We start from the raw sequence: 17,771 nt of genomic DNA, 5'->3' as shown, positions 1-17,771 counted from the left end.
GTACTCCGGTAAATGCCCGAACTCCTCCGGAACCATTCCGGTGTCCAAACATAGCCTTCCAATATATTGATATTTATGTCTCGACCATTTAGAGACTCCTCGTCATGTCCGTGGTCACATCCAGGACTCCGAACTACCTTCAGTACATCAAAACATATAAACTCATAATACCGATCATCATCGAACGTTAAGCGTGCGGACCCTATGGGTTTGAGAACTATGTAGACATGACCGAGACTCACTTCCGGTCAATAACCAATAGCGGAACCTGGATGCTCATATTGGTTCCTACATATTCTATGAAGATCTTTTATCGGTCAAACCGCATAACAACATACGTTGTTCCCTTTGTCATCGGTATGTTACTTGCCCGAGATTCGATCATCAGTATCTCAATACCTAGTTCAATCTCGTTACCGTCAAGTCTCTTTACTTGTTTTGTAGTGCATCATCTCGCAACTATCTCATTAGTCACATTGCTTGCAAGGCTTATAGTGATGTGCATTACCGAGAGGGCCCAGAGATACCTCTCCGATACACGGAGTGACAAATCCTAATCTCGATCTATGCCAACTCAACAAACACCATCAGAGACACCTGTAGAGCATCTTTATAGTCACCCAGTTATGTTGTGATGTTTGATAGCACACTAAGTGTTCCTCTGGTATTCAGGAGTTGTATAATCTCATAGTCATAGGAACATGTATAAGTCATGGAGAAAGCAATAGCAATAAACTAAACGATCATAGTGCTAAGCTAACGGATGGGTCAAGTCAATCACATCATTCTCTAATGATGTGATCACGTTCATCAAATGACAACTCATGTCTATGGTTAGGAAACTTAACCATCTTTGATTAACGAGCTAGTCGAGTAGAGGCATACTAGTGACACTCTATTTGTCTATGTATTCACACATGTACTAAGTTTCCGGTTAATACAATTCTAGCATGAATAATAAACATTTATCATCATATAAGGAAATATAAACAACAACTTTATTATTGCCTCTAGGGCATATTTCCTTCACCTGGGGGTGCCTCGAGAGGGCACAACAGACCAGGGCGCGCCTGGGCCCCCAAGCGCGTCCAGGTGGGTTGTGCCCACCTCGATGGCCTCCCGCACCGCCTCTTTGCTCTATAAATACCCCAATATTCCATAAACCCTAGGGGAGTCAACGAAAATCGATTATAGCCGCCGCAAGTTCCAGAACTACCAGATCCAATCTAGACACCATCACAGAGGGGTTCATCATCCGCATTGGTGCCTCTCCGATGATGCGTGAGTAGTTCATTGTAGACCTACGGGGCCGTTGTTAGTAGCTAAATGTCTTCCTCTCTCTCTTTTGATTCTCAATACAATGATCTCTTGGAGATCCATATGATGTAACTCTTTTTTGCGGTGTGTTTGTTGGGATCCGATGAACTTTGAGTTTATGATCAGATCTATGTTTTTATCCATGAAAGTTATTTGAGTCTTCTTTTGATCTCTTATATGCATGATTACTTATAGCCTCGTATTTCTTCTCCAATATTTGGGTTTTGTTTGGCCGACTTGATCTATTTATCTTGCAATGGGAAGAGGTGCTTTGTGATGAGTTCGATCTTACGGTGCTTGATCCCAATAACAGAATGGGAACCACCACGTATGTATCGTTGCTATTAAGGTTAACAAGATGGGGTCTATTTCTACATAAATAGATCTTGTCTACATCATGTCATCGTTCTTATTGCATTACTCTATTTTTCCATGAACTTAATACACTAGATACATGATGGATAGCGGTCGATGTGTGGAGTAATAGTAGTAGATGCAGGCAGGAGTCGGTCTACTAATCTTGGATGTGATGCCTATATAATGATCATTGCCTAGATATCGTCCTGATTATTTGAAGTTCTATCAATTTCCCAACAGTAATTTGTTTAGCCACTGTATGCCATTTTTCTCAAGAGAAGCCACTAGTGAAATCTACGACCCCTGGGTCTCTTCTTTATTATATTTGCCTTCGCGATCTATTTTTATTTGCTTTTATTTTCAGATCTATTAAACCAAAAATACAAAAATACCTTGCTGCAATCTTTGTTTATTTAGTTTATCTCGCATTCCCGCGAGATCTATATAAATCCAATCTACTACAATTTTACCTATCTTTTTACCCGTGAGGGATTGACAACCCCTCTCTATACGTCGGGTTGCAAGTATTTGTTCTTTGTGTGCAGGAGCTGTTTACGTGGTGTTGCGTGGTTCTCCTACTGGTTCGATAACCTTGGTCTCATGACTGAGGGAAATACCTACCGTTGTTGTGCTGCATCATCCCTTCCTATTTGGGGAAATACCAACGTAGTTCAAGCAAATATCAGATCCATGTATGAAACCAAAGTATGGACTTTGGAAGTATTACCTGAAGGGCAAAAGGTCATTCAGAATAAATGGATCTTTAAGAAGACAGACGTTGATGGTAATGTCACCATTTATGAAGCTCGACTTGTTGCAAAGAAGTTTCTGACAAGTTCAAGTAGTTGACTATGATGAGACTTTCTCACCCGTTGTTGGGGATATTACTACTAAGTATAAACCGGCCATGAGGGGCCGGATTATGCCCACAATGAGTTAGTCATGTTTGAAGCCCATGAAGACAAGGAGTATGGCGCTTTACGGAGGAGATCTAACATGAAGGCCCAGGGCCCAAAGGCGGATTAGGGCCCATAGACATAAACTGCCATATGATATGCAACTTATGTTGTAAGACAAGGAAAAGTAGAAATCTAGCCGGGCACATTTATGAGCCGGACTCAGGATTCTGTAAACCACCGGGCGTCAACCTGTGTATATAAAGGGACGACCCGGCAGCGGTTTAGGGACAGCAAACAACAACTCGAGAGCCAGGCAAAGCGGATTGCTCCCTGGTCATCGAAACCCTAGCAATTCCATCACAACTGGAGTAGGCTTTTACCTTCACCGTAAGGGGCCGAACCAGTATAATTCCTTGCGTCCCGTGTTCCGCTTTAACCCTTCTAAGCTACTACGTTGCGATGGCTCCACGACTAAGTCCTTACGCTAGGACATCTGCCGTGACAAACCCACGACAGTTGGCGCCCACTGTGGGGCTACCGCATGATGGTTTCGAGTTCTTAGAGGGCAGCTTCGAAGGACTCAAGGGATAACAGTCTCACAGCAAGCTCTACATCGACGACGCAGGCTGGGGCCCCGAGTCCGTCTCGATTGAGTACGGGTACCGGGTCCCCTTTGGTGGAATACACGTCTTCATTGGCTAGATCGGCGAATCGGGCCCTGAGCTGGACATCTGCACCGACATCATCGAGATGGCTCAGCGTGCAAGACCTACCCGGGTTCAGCCTGCCGTAAGGCGTGCCTTCATGGGAGTCATCCACAAAGTAGAATCTAAGGATAGATCAGTATCTGGTGGCGAAACCGTCGTTTACTCTGATGACGAGTCTTCAATCAGAGAGAACGAGTCGCTGTATCAGCTGCATGATGGCCGGATTGGTGGCGGTTCCGCTGGCGACAGTATTTCGGACCTCTCTGATCCGCCGAGCCGGGTTGCAATTTTCATGGCCGGTACACAATCGGTGCAGCATTCTTCTACCGCAGCAGCAATGATTTCCGGTTCAATCGCTCCAACGCCAGCTGGGGCAGGAGGCCCCGCGCCAGTGCCGGTTCAGGTTTTGTCCGATTTATTCGACACTTTGGCAACATTGCTGGCAGCTGAGGTTAATCCGGTAGATCAGGATCAGCATAACACAGAAATTGCAAAGGTGAAGGATCAGATAGCTCAAGCTAAGGTAGATCTGGCAGCAGAGAACACTAGGATGGCCGTAGAGCGGGCCGAGTTAGAGGCACAGGCTTATCGGCTTATGCTGGATCAGAGTGCATCAAATGATGTCATGAGGAGAAGGTACTGGTCTCACCTGCCTCCGGTTTACGAGGGAAGGAATCTCTTTAACACACCAGGGGCAGGAACCAGCAACCAGCCAGTGGTAAACCAGGTGGAGGCACCTGGAACGGGGGCGTCGGTTCTGCCACGCACGATGGATCCACCTCGTTAGAACGATGTCCTGTCACAACATGTCTCAATGCCTCCGGATCATTACTCTAACCGGTTGGATAACATCGTTGCCGCCACTTCATGATTGGCAGCTCTCCCAATCGAAGGCGAGTCTCCAGTAGCAGTTGAAACACGACAGGCTAGAGAGCTCCTTCAGACAGATTTGACCCAACAGCAGGCTTATTCGTACAGTCACGAGAGGATTCATTCCACCCCCCGCCCAAGTCGGAGCTACAGCAGGCATATTGATGAGCCTGCTGTATCAAGCAGTGTGCGAAACTGTAACCCGTTGCAAGGGCATAACCCGGCGGGCGGCGGTGCTAATGCCCAGGATGTGGTGGATCACGGTAGATCACGTCGAGAAGCCGAGTTAGCAGCGCAATACGCGGCCCGTCAGCTTACTCCGGTTCATCCAACCACTTCGGTGGAATCAGGTGTGGTTTTCAGTTCTTTGGGGGGGCATGTCTCACCCCGGCCTTACGTAACGTGCGGCTGCCCAAGGATTTCAAGGGTCCTCGTAAGGTGCCCAATTACACTGCCGATTTACCCCACGAATTATGGGTCGAGAGTTATGAGATGGCGATGGAGATGCTGGACGTAGATGATGTGACATGTGCTAAGTACTTCACCATGATGCTGGAAGGAACAACTCGTACCTGGCTGAAAAGTTTACCAGCTAACTCCATTGGATCATGGGCTGAGTTAAGAAGCCGATTTATCCAGAATTTCAAAGATACGTGTAAGTAGCCCATGTCAATTGTGGACCTAGCCGCATGTGTTCAAGAGGAAGGGGAGTCTACAACCCATTGGGTGAAATGAGTATCAGCTATTCTGCATTCGTCAGACCGCATCAATGCTGATATAGCAGTCTTGCCATTGGAAGGAAATTGCCGGTTTACGCCTTTGAAGCTGAAGTTGGGAAGACTCAGGCGTCACTGCAATGACATGGCAACGCTTATGGCAGCTCTGGTTAAGTATGCCGACTCGGATAGTACCAAGGACCCTAAGTCTGATGATGAAAAGCAGGGGAAGGGAAAGAAGAATGGCAGTACCAAGGGGCAGCAGCATAACCCGGCGGGTCATGGGAACAACGGTAAGCGCAAGGCGGATAACAGTTTGGATTTTGTGGCGAACACCAACACCCAGGATAATGGTCAGCGCCGCAAGGGTAAACCGCCCCAGCGGAGTGGAGGATCAGGTCCCAATCTTGAGCGCCTGTTAAACCAGCCTTGCCCAAAGCACGGGTCGCGAGTAAGGCCAGCTACGCACCTTTGGAAAGATTGCTTTATTATGCGGGAATTTGAAAATTCGAATCTTTTCCAATAGGACCATGGACCGCTTAGCGGTTCAGGAGGCGGTTCTCATGGGCCGGGTTATGGTGGAGGCAGCTTCGGTTCAGGATTTCAAGGCAACCAAACCGGACATGGCAATCAAGGCAGCCAGGGCAACTAGGGCGGTTATAATCATCAGGGGAGTCAACAGCAGCAATCAAGGCAGTCAGGGCAACCAGGGCGGTTATAATCATCAGGGTTATCAGAGTAATCCGAAGCAGTTGAATAGTGGGCAGTACCATGTCTTCACCACTAGCTTATGTAAGCGCGATCAGAAGCTTCATAAAAGGGCAGTAAATTCCGTTGAACCGGCGGTGCCCCGTTATTTGCACTGGTCTGAACAACCCACTTTGTGGAGTCGAGAGGATCATCCACCCAGGTTGATAATCTGGGTCATCTGGCCTTAGTGGTGGCACCTCAGGTTGGGGGGTATAAGTTCACCAAGGTACTCATGGATGGAGGGAGCAGTATCAATATCCTTTACTATGAAACCTTCCGTCGCATGGGGTTGACAGATAAAAATCGTAAACCGTCGGACACCGTTTTTCATGGTGTGGTGCCTGGTAAATCGGCATACCCAGTTGGCAAGATAGCTCTAGAGGTTGCTTTTGGAGATGATCATGATTCAAGATCAGAAACATGGACTTTTGAAGTGGTGAAAATCAAGAGCCAATATCATGCCCTGTTTGGATGGCCAGCTTATGCTAAGTTCATGGCAAGGCCCTATTATGTTTATCTGTAGCTTAAGATGCTAGGTCATAAGGGGACCATCACAGTGCATGGGAGCCAAAAGATTGCTTTGGAATGTGAAGAAGGTGATGCGGCCTATGCTGAGTCGGTTTGTGCAACAGAGGAGTTGAAGTTCTACAAAGACAATGTTGATCTGGTGGATATGACTTCTCTGAAAAATCCAACTACAGAGCATGATCCAGCTTTGAAGTTTAAATCGGCTGAGGAGACTAAGCTGGTTGACTTTGTTCCTGACGATTCATCCAGGAAGTTCAGCATCAGCGCTAACCTGGATCCGAAATAGGAAAGCGCGCTCATCGAGTTCATCCGTGAGAACCGGGACATCTTTGCATGGAAACCTTCTGATATGCCAGGTGTACCATGGGAACTCGCTGAGCACACTCTTAATATAGATCCTAAGTTTAAACCGGTCAGGCAGTTTCTCCGCCGCTTCAATGAAGAAAGGCGCAAGGCTATTGGTGAGGAGGTAGCCCGGCTCTTGGCGGCAAGGTTTATTATGGAGGTTTTTCACCCTGAGTGGCTAGCTAATCCAGTGCTGGTACTTAAGAAGAACGGCACTTGGCGTATGTGTGTGGACTACACAGATTTGAACAAGACTTGTCTAGCTGATCCCTTTGCTCTCCCTCGTATTGATCAAATCATTGATGCTACGGCGGGTTGTGAGCGTTTGAGTTTCTTGGATGCTTATTCGGGCTATCATCAGATCCAAATGACAATTAAGGACCAGGAGAAGACAGCTTTTATAACTCCCTTTGGAGCCTTCTACTATGTATCCATGCCTTTTGGGCTTAAGAGTGCCCAGGCGACTTATCAGCGCTGTGTGCAGAATTGTCTTCATGACCAGATTGGGCGGAATGTCCATGCTTATGTAGATGATATTGTGGTAAAGTCTAGAAAGGAGGTGACGTTGATAACTGACTTGAAGGAAACCTTTGATAATCTTCGGGTCTATAAGATGATGCTTAATCCGGCCAAGTGTGTTTTTGGTGTTCCGGCAGGAAAGCTCTTGGGTTTTCTAGTGTCTAACCGGAAGTGAGCAAGGCTATTACGTCTCTGGCTAAACCGGCGTGTATCAACGATGTTCAACGTCTGGAGGGCCGCATTGACCTGGTTTATTAGCCGTTTAGGAGAGAAAGCAATCCCTCTATATCAGATGATGAAGAAGACAGACAATTTTGTCTGGAGTGATGTTGCTAATGCGGCGTTTGAGGATTTGAAGAAGCAGTTAGCCGAGCCACCTATTCTTGTTGCTCTGGTCGATAAAGAGCCCTTGTTGTTATATGTGGCTGCTAATGCCCGGGCTGTTAGTGTGGCTATTGTGGTGGAGCGCAAGGAGGCCGGAAAGGAGTATCCGGTTCAATGGCCGGTTTATTATATCAGTGAGGTGCTTATTGAGTCCAAGCAGAGGTACCCGCATTGGCAAAAACTGGTGTATGGAGTTTTTATGGCAAGCCGGAAGCTCAAGCAGTATTTTCAGGGTCATCCTATCACTGTGGTCAGTTCTCCCCCCTTGGGGGATATCATCCAAAACAGGGAAGCAACTGGCCGGGTTGCCAAATGGGCCATTGAGCTTGGACCTCACGGGTTAAAATATATGCCTCGCACAGCGATCAAGTCCCAAGCACTTGTGGATTTCATCAATGACTGGACAGAGTTGCAGGCACCGGAGGAAAAGTCAGATAACACTTATTGGACTATTCATTTTGATGGGTCCAGACAATTGGAGGGCTCGGGGGCTGGAGTTGTATTAACTTCCCCACGAGGTGATAAGTTTTGTTATGTTCTCCGTTTAATGTTCCCTTGCACTAACAATGCAGGTGAATATGAGGCCTTGCTCCATGGTCTTCGAATGGCTAAGGATATGAATTTAAGCCGGGTTAAGTGCTTTGGTGACTCGGACCTGGTAGCTCAACAAGTGTGTGGCACTTGGGATTCCAAGGATCCACTCATGGCGACGTATCGATGAGAGGTGGACATGGTGGCTGGTCATTTCAAGGGTTATCAGGTCGACCATGTAGACCGGCGAAAGAATGAAGTAGCGGACGCTTTAAGTCGTTTGGGCTCTCAATGTAAACCGGTACCACCTAATGTTTTTCTGGATGTTTTGCATAACCCGCCGGTCAAGCTACCTACAGAGTAGGATTTGGCTGTTCCTGACCCAGAAGCTCAATTGGTGGAGGCTCTTCATGTTATCCCAGATTGGAAAGTCCCATATTTGGTGTATATGAACCGGGGCAAGTTACCGGAGGATGAAACTTTGGCCAGGCAGATAATCCGGTGATCCAAGTCAATGATCATTATCAATGGGGAGTTGCATAATTGTAGTGTAACAGGGACATTTCAGCGTTGTGTGTCTCCTGAAGAAGGCCGTGAGATTTTGCGTGGGATCCACGAAGGAGATTGTGGTCACCACGCCGGGTCAAAATCCTTGGTAGTTAAGGCTTTTCATCACGACTTCTATTGGTTGACGGCTCATGCTGATGCCGAGGATTTGGTAAAGAGGTGTGATGGTTGTCAGAAGTTTGCATACCGCGCTCATGTTCCGGCTCAAGAATTAAGGATGATTCCAATCACTTGGCCGTTTGCAACTTGGGGGCTTGATATGGTTGGCCCCTTTAAGAGGTCCAATGACAAGAACACCCACCTTTTGGTGGCGGTTGATAAATTCACCAAGTGGGTGGAGGCAGAGCCAGTCAGTAAGTGTGATGCAGCTACGGTGGTTCAATTCATCAAAAAGGTGATCTTCCGTTTTGGTTTTCCACACAGCATCATAACCGATAATGGTACTAATCTTTCCAAGGGTGTTATGGAAGAATTTTGTCAACATGAGCACATCCGGCTTGATGTGTCAACAGTGGCTCACCCCTAATCTAATGGTCAAGCAGAGAGAGCCAATCAAGAGATTTTGAGAGGCATCAAGCCCCGGCTTATGGTTCCCTTAAAATGGACGCCGGGTTGATGGGTGGAGGAGTTACCTTCTGTGTTATGGAGTATCAATACCACACCGAACAGATCTACAGGTTACACACCTTTCTTCATGGTTTACGGAGCAGAGGCGGTTCTCCCTAGTGACATCCATCATGACTCGCCCCGTGTGGCGACTTATATTGAAGCTAATAATGAGAAAGCACGTCAGGATTCACTTGACATGTTAGATGAGGAGCGTGATATTGAAGCGGTTCGTTCGGCTATTTACCAGCAAGACCTGCGTTGTTATCACAGCCGCCGGGTTAAAACCAGAACTTTTCAAGAAGGCGATCTGGTGCTCTGGTTCATCCAGGATCAGACTGATATGCATAAGTTGTCCCCACCTTGGGAAGGACCTTTTGTGGTCAGCAAAAACCTGCACAATGGATCATGCTACCTTATCGATGTTCGAGAGCACAAAGACTCACGTAAATCGGAGGAGACCCAACGGCCATGGAATATAGCTCATCTTCGGCCTTGCTATACTTGAGCCACAGGCTCTTCTTATGTACATAGTTATGACAATGTATATATTATGATCAATATAATAAACCAGAGCCTCAGCTAAAGCGGGGTCTCTGTTGTTTTTCTTACATCATGAGTGGTTACACGGGGGCTTCTGTTTATAAAGCGGAGTTCTGTTTACCCATTGGTCCGGCTTATAAAGCCATACATATATATATATATATATATATCACTTGGGGGCTTGGTCGTATTCGAACCATAGCTACACCTCTTGATCGACATAAGGCCACCAGGGAAATCACTTGGGGCTTGGTTGTATTTGAACCATAGCTACACCTCGTGGTCGGCTTAAGGCCAAAAGGAAATTACGTGGGGGCCAAAGAGAGTGTTGCAAAAGCACATCTCAAACATAGGCACCCACTGAGCACAACTCAAATGTTGCTTGGGGGCTCTTTGCTTCTTAAAGAACAAAGAGTCTACACCCTTGCAATAGGCTATCAAGTCAGGCTTGGAAGCCAGGTGTCTTTACCTAAAACCCCGGGTTATCCTACCTTTTTAAGTAAGCCACTCCATCCAGGTAATCCTGGTATGACCCGCCGAACATTTGACAAGTCAATCTCGTAGACCCTGAACTTGTCAAAGTTAAAACGACGATTGGTTAATGTGAAGTCCATCTTAAAAGGCTTTGTAAAATGGTTTAACTCAGTGGCCTGGCAGCCCATGAAAAGCCTCGCATGTTCTTTTTATGTTTTTATTTGCCAAGTTCTTTCTCCTTTGATGAGGTTTATAATATCTTATGATAAACCGGCGTTTATTGACCCGACTTGGCTTCCAACTATAAGTTGTCAGTACATGATCAGTTATAATCCGGTGTTGATTGACCCGGTTTGGCTTTGACTACAAGTCGCCAGTATGATATAGGAATAATCTGGTGTTTATTACAACCCGGCATGGTTTTATTATAAGCCAGCAAAGTAAGGAGGGGTTATCAGTATTCAAGATTTGAGTTATCACCCTTCCGACAAAATGTTGGTAGGCCAACGATGTGATTCAATATCATAGGTACGATATATTTCATATTTGATTATTATTATTTACAGCCTGGTTATAAACCTGGGCTATATGTTGGGCATTATGATCCGCCTGGTGATAAACCGCCAGGGCATTTTATACTTGTCATATGTAGAAACAGATTCAACAAAGCTATTACGGATCATAAGCAGACATAACATAAATTATAGCGGATTAACAGTATCAGGCAAAAATGAATATGCACGATGGCATAGAGAGCAAGTGTTTAAACTAGCCTATTACAAGGCACTTTAATGCCCAAAAAGATAACTGTTTTTTCAAGCAAAGGATTGCAGTATGCAGAGGGCTAAACCGGCCTCCGGATCATGATTCTTCAGGCTGACTTGATGGCTGTGGGTCATCCTGTGCCGGTTCATCCTCCTCCTCTCTACCCAGCAACTAGAAGTCAATGGTTGTCTAGTCGATTCCAGTTAGGTCCTTGAATACAGCTTCGTCGCTTATAAGGGTGGAGGGGTCAACATCAGGGGCATAGGTATGCTTACGGATTGGCGGGATAAGATCTTCCACATCATGAGTTGGCGCAGGATGTCATGTGTTGTCAGTATCATAAACCGGCTGATAATGAGAAAGATCTGTTTCTTTAGCCAATTTGCTTGCTAGGGGGCACATTTCCTTGGTTAACCTTTGAAGATCATCATTGTTAAATTCTGAACCGTCTTCCTTTAGTCTCGGATAGCCGCTTCCTATATCTGCTGAGTCAAGATCTGGTATCCAAACTTTAGCCAGGATTAGCGCAGTCAGAGCACCTGACCTTGCAACAGATTTTTTAACTCGACCAACCGGGCAGGCAACATTGATAGCTTTTCAAGTGTTTCCTTGATCAAGGTTGGGGGCGGTTTGTTATGAGCAGCAGTGCAAATGGCCCGTTGGGCACCAGAATATAATTGCTCTATCAGAGTATAGGCAGCCTTCAGCTTCTTCTACATATCAGAGCCCAGGTGGGTAATGCGGGATCCTGCATCATTGCACATATTGATAAACCGGCTGTTTATGGGATAATACATATTGAAGCTTATCATAAAGGTACTTACCAAATACAACACTGGTCATGGCATTGATTTGCCGCTTCAAGCCAGTCAACTCTTCTGCTACCGGTTTAAGCAATGTTTCAGCGTCCTCCGCCTGTTTTAGCAGAGCTGCTTTTTCAGTACCCCATCCTGCCCATTCACTTTTGAAGCTTTCCTTCAGTTGTTCCATAGCAGTTAAAGCGCCAGTCAGCTCCTCTTTAGCCTTGGAGGTTTCAGCTTGCTGGGACTTAATATTTTCCTGAAGGTCGGTGATTTGAGATTCTTTCTGGCTAAGGTCAGCCTACAAGCGACATTTTATAAGTCAGTAGTGCATGTTGGAAGTCCCAAGCACATAACAAGTTATACACTTGGCACTTGGGGGCTAATGCATATGGTTTTTCTCAACTGACATTTTAAGTCCCAAGCACATAACAAGTTATATTCTTGGCACTTGGGGGCTAATGTATATTTGCTCAAGACAGAATTATGGATTTTTTCATCAACCGGTTTACAAAGATGGTTATCAAGAGTTTTGGAAGCTTCATGACAGGAAGGTACCGATTCATCCTAAAGGTATAAACCGATCCCTGGGGGCTACACAAGCAAAATGCATGATTCATACTTTAAAAGTTCCGGTTCATCATAAAACAATAAACCGGCCCTTGGGGGCTACACATGCAAAAAAATGAAGTAATATGAAGTCCCGGTTCATGTTGATATCATAAACCGACCCTTGGGGGCTGCTGGAGTTGATAGTAGAAATGGAACAAGAGAAACAGTTAAGAAGAGTTAACAGTGTTTACCTCGTATCACTCCTTCATCAGGCCTACAAAACCGGCTTCATAGTCCCGGTTGGTATATAGGCGGTTCAAGAAACTAGAATGAATCTCTTGAGCGTTTAGGTGGGCATAGCTGGATAAATCTGTTTTCCACTTGCCCTTGTCCATAGCAGAAAACTCTTCCTTGGCACTATGCTTTGATAAAAGCGATAGGATTGCTAGGGGTGGTGTGGCTGATGCCAGTGACAATGACGTCGTCTGATTGTTCCTCAGCGGCTTTGGCCGGGCTTGGCGGTTTATCTGCGGCTTTGGCTAGGCTTGGCGAGTCAGTAGCACGGCCGGTGGGATCCTCTTCCATCGGTTCAGCAAAGGTATCATTGTATTCTGGTGGCGGATCATCATGTATGTCATCAGTGTTCGTCTCAAACTATTCTGGGTTATCTTCAGCCGGGTTATCATCAGCCGGGTTATCATCAGTCGGGTTATAATCCATTGGTTTATTCAATTTGGCCTTTTTGCTGGGCCTGGCCTTGGCTCTGAAAGGAAAAGATATAAAGGTTAGTATAACACGCAGGTATAAAGCGCCAAAAAATTAAGTTCAAAGTGTTTACCCAGGAACAATCTTAAGAGGAGGGAGCTGTGTGGCCGTTGACTTGCCAGATGATGAATGACGCGTTCCCTGATAATTTGAATCGGACGAATTAAGAGGTTGTCGGAAATAGCCTGCCTTGGGATAAGAAGTATCAGAAGTATGTGAGACCTCAGATTGGCGTTTCCGAACCGGAGTGTTCGGTAAACCGGCTGAAGTGACCACTTGGCCGTTGTGTCGGGTTGTGCGGCGAGCTTTGTGTTGCTGCTTCGTCAGAAGAAAGTTTGGGTCCAAGTGAGCTAGGGGTGAGAAAATCTTACTTTCCAGTTTGCTTGACGGATTTTCTGTGTTGGTAGAGGATCTGAACCGGAGGAAAGAATAATTACCTCTGCGACATCGGCTTGGCTGCCTTCAGCGTCATCCTGATAATAGTCATTGTCAATGAGGTGTATGAAAAACGAACCAAGAGAGTCAAGTTCTACCTCTGAGTCCGGATTATCCGGGTCATCAACAACGTTCGGTTCAGAGGGTTCAGCGTTTTTCTTCTTGGCAGGTCTTTTAGTAACCTTGGTCTTGGGGCGAGGCGTCTTGGTCAGTTTGTCCTGTGGTTTCTTCTTCTAGAATAGATCATCGCCCTATCAAATATCGACAAAATTTTGAGAGAATATTTAAAAGGATCAAGCTAAAACAGAAGTTATATGATTCTTATAGCTGGCAGTTTATTTGAAGTGCAGAAAGGACTTAGCCCTGTCTTGCTGCAAACAGCCTCCGATTCATTCAATATTTTCTTGACAGACTTAGTAACTTCAGCCTCTGTTAGCTGAATGTTAATATGGCGTTGAAGATCTTTCAAGTCCCCTATGTACTCACACATTAAACCAGGGCGCCGGCTTCAAGGCATAATGCTCTAGGATATCCAGCAGCGAACAAAGTCAACTCATGTTAAACCATTTGCCATAAAAGCTCTGAGCTTTGAGAGTTGTGCTGCGTAGTTGGATCGTTCCTTTGCGATCAGCCTCTGAGGAAATGGATGTGTGTTGCTAAGCCGGTGAGGAGGATAACCCGGCAGAGGATTCTCATCAGTTGGAGACGTATCTCGGCAATAAAACCAAGTCTAATTCCAATCCTTGGGGTGACTATGAAGCTTGGCGTGAGGGAAACTAACATCCTTCCTCTTTTGAATAGCCATTCCACCAAGTTCAGTATTGGGTCCGTCTGTAAACTATGTACGACGGTTCAAGTAGAAGAAATCCCTAAATAGTTCAACTGTGGGCTCTTCGTGAAGATAAGCCTCACAAAATACTTGGAAATTGCAAATATTGGACACCAAGTTTGGTCCGATGTCCTAGGATGGAGTTGGAAGCTAGCAAGCGCATCTCGAAAAAAAATTGATCCGGGAGGGCTAAACCCTCGACCCAGGTGGTCAATGAACACGACTACTTCTCCATCCTTGGGCTCAGGAGGATTTTCCGGACCAGGGGCCCTCCAGTGGATGACTTCTTTCTTTGCTAAAACGCCGGTTGCAACACATCCGGTTAGTTGCTCTTCAGTAACCCGGGAAGGGACCCAGTTACAAGCATAAAACTGTTTGGCCATTTCAAATGAAAAGCTGGAAAAAGATCAAATGCCGGTTTAAGGTTTATGACAAACAAGCATAAAGCGATGCAAGATCAGAAGGAGAAGACAGAGGCGGATGCACGTTGTTAAACCGGAGCCTGACATTGGAGGGGTTACAAAAATAAACGAATCAACGGTTTAAGAGGGGACTAATGGTACCCGCCGGATTATCATTTTCTACCTGCCGGATTATTATTTTCAAAAAAAGTTAAACCGCCTACATTGGTATGGAAGGTACAGGTCTAAAATGTCTAAGTAAGGGAAAAACAAGTTTCACATATCGATATTGTAATTTCAGATCTGCAGCGTATTGATACGTCCATTTTGCATCATGCTTTTATATCAATATTTATTGCATTATGGGCTGTTATTTCACATTATGTCACAATACTTATGGCTATTCTCTCTTATTTTACAAGGTTTACATAAGGAGGGAGAATGCCGGCAGCTGGAATTCTAGGCTGGAAAAGGAGCAAATATTAGAGACCTATTCTGCACAACTCCAAAAGTCCTGAAACTCCACAGAATACCTTATAATAAATAATGAAAAATCCTCGCCAAAGATGAAGACCAGGGGGCCCACACCCTTTCCACGAGGGTGGGGGGCGCCCCCCCTAGGGCGCGCCCCCCTACCTCGTGGGCCCCCTAGTGGCTCTCCGATGACCATCTTCTCCTATATGAAGTCTTTCGTCGAGAAAAAAAATAAGAAGCAACCTTTCGGGACGAAACTCCGCCGCCACGAGGCGGAACCTTGGTGGAACCAATCTAGGGCTCCAGCAGAGCTGTCCTACCGGGGAAACTTCCCTCCCGGAGGGGGAAATCATCGCCATCGTCATCACCAACGCTCCTCTCATCGGGAGAGGGTAATCTCCATCAACATCTTCATCAGCACCATCTCATCTCAAAACCCTAGTTCATCTCTTTTATCCAATTCTTGTCTCCAAGTCCGGGATTGGTGCTAGTAGGTTGCTAGTAGTGTTAATTACTCCTTGTAGTTGATGCTAGTTGGTTTAATTGGTGGAAGATCATATGTTCAGATCCATTATGCATATTATTACCCCTATGATTATGAACATGAATATGCTTTGTGAGTAGTTACGTTTGTTCCTGAGAACAAGGGAGAAGTCTTGCTATTAGTAGTCCTGTGAATTTGGTATTCGTTCGATATTTTGATGAGATGTATGTTGTCTAGCCTCTAGTGGTGTTATGTGAACGTCGACTACATAACACTTCACCATTATTTGGGCCGAGAGGAAGGCATTGGGAAGTAATAAGTAGATGATGGGTTGCTAGAGTGATAGAAGCTTAAACCCTAGTTTATGCGTTGCTTCGTAAGGGGCTGATTTGGATCCATATGTTTCATGCTATGGTTAGGTTTACCTTAATACTTTTGTTGTAGTTGCGGATGCTTGCAGTAGAGGTTAGTCATAAGTGGGATGCTTGTTCAAGTAAGAACAGCACCCAAGCACCGGTCCACCCACATGTCAAATTATCAAAGTACCGAACGCGAATCATATGAACGTGATGAAAACTAGCTTGACGATATTCCCATGTGTCCTCGGGAGCGCTTTTCCTTATATAAGAGTTTGTCCGGGCTTATCCTTTCCTACAAAAAGGATTGGGCCACCTTGCTGCACTTTATTTACTTTTGTTACTTGTTGCTCGTTACAAATTATCTTATCACAAAACTATCTGTTACCACTTATTTCAGTACTTGCAGAGAATACCTTGCTGAAAACCGCTTATCATTTCCTTCTGCTCCTCGTTGGGTTCGACACTCTTACTTATCGAAAAGACTACGATAGATCCCCTATACTTGTGGGTCATCAAGACTCTTTTCTGGCGCCGTTGCCGGGGAGTGTAGCGGCTTTGGTAGGTGGAATTTGGTAAGGAAAGATTTATATAGTGTGCTGAAATTTACTGTCACTTGTTACTATGGAAAGTAATCCTCTGAGGGGCTTGTTTGGGGTATCTTCACCCCGACCAGTAGAGCAAAGTGTTGCTCCTCAACCTACTGAACCTACTGAAAATGAAAATGAAAATACTTGCTTTGAAGGTCCTTCGGGTATAATAGAAAAACTTCTAGCTAATCCTTTTTTAGGAGATGGAACAAAACATCCTGATGAACATCTAATATATGTGGATGAAGTTTGTGGATTATTTAAGCTTGCAGGTGTACCCGGAGATGTTGTTAAGAAGAAGGTCTTCCCCTTATCTTTGAGGGTAGATGCATCGACATGGTATAGGCTATGTGATGATATGAGGTCTTGGAATTACAAACGATTGAAATTGGAATTTCATCAGAAGTTTTATCCTATGCATCTTGTTCATCGTGATCGCAATTATATATATATATAATTTTTGTCCTCGCGAAGGAGAAAGCATCGCTCAAGCTTGGGGGAGGCTTAAGTCAATGTTATATTCATGCCCCAATCATGAGCTCTCAAGAGAAATGATTATTCAAAAAATTTATGCTCGGCTTTCTGGTAACAATCGCACCATGCTTGACACTTCTTGTGCTGGATTTTTTATGATGAAGACTATTGGATTTAGATGGGATTTATTGGATAGATTTAAATGCAACTCTGGAGATTGGGACCTCGACAATGGTAAGGAGTCAGGTATGACACCTAAGTTTGATTGTGTTAAATCTTTTATGGATACCGATATTTTCCGTAAGTTTAGCACTAAATATGGACTTGATTCTGAGATAGTAGCTTCTTTCTATGAATCTTTTTCTACTTATGTTGATCTCCCTAAGGAGAAGTGGTTTAAATATCATCCTCCCATAGAAGTAAAAGTAGCTGCACCAATTAAAGCTGAAGAAAAGACCGTCACTTATAATGATCATATTGTTCCTACTTGCTATGTTGAGAAACCACCTTTTGCTGTTAGGATAAAGGATCATGCTAAAGCTTCAACTATGGTTCGTAAAAGCAATATTAAAACATATACACCTCCTGAGCAAGTTAAAGTAGAACCTAATATTGCTATTGTTAAAGATCTCTTGTCTAATAATATTGATGGGCAAGTTATTCAGTTCTGCGGTGAAACTGCTAGAATTGCTAAACCTTGTGCTAAAGATAAAAATAGACCTGTGGTAGGCGT

Source organism: Triticum dicoccoides, chromosome 5A (assembly GCF_002162155.2).
Source record: "Triticum dicoccoides isolate Atlit2015 ecotype Zavitan chromosome 5A, WEW_v2.0, whole genome shotgun sequence".
Lineage (NCBI taxonomy): Eukaryota > Viridiplantae > Streptophyta > Magnoliopsida > Poales > Poaceae > Triticum > Triticum dicoccoides.
This window is presented reverse-complemented; position numbering follows the sequence as displayed.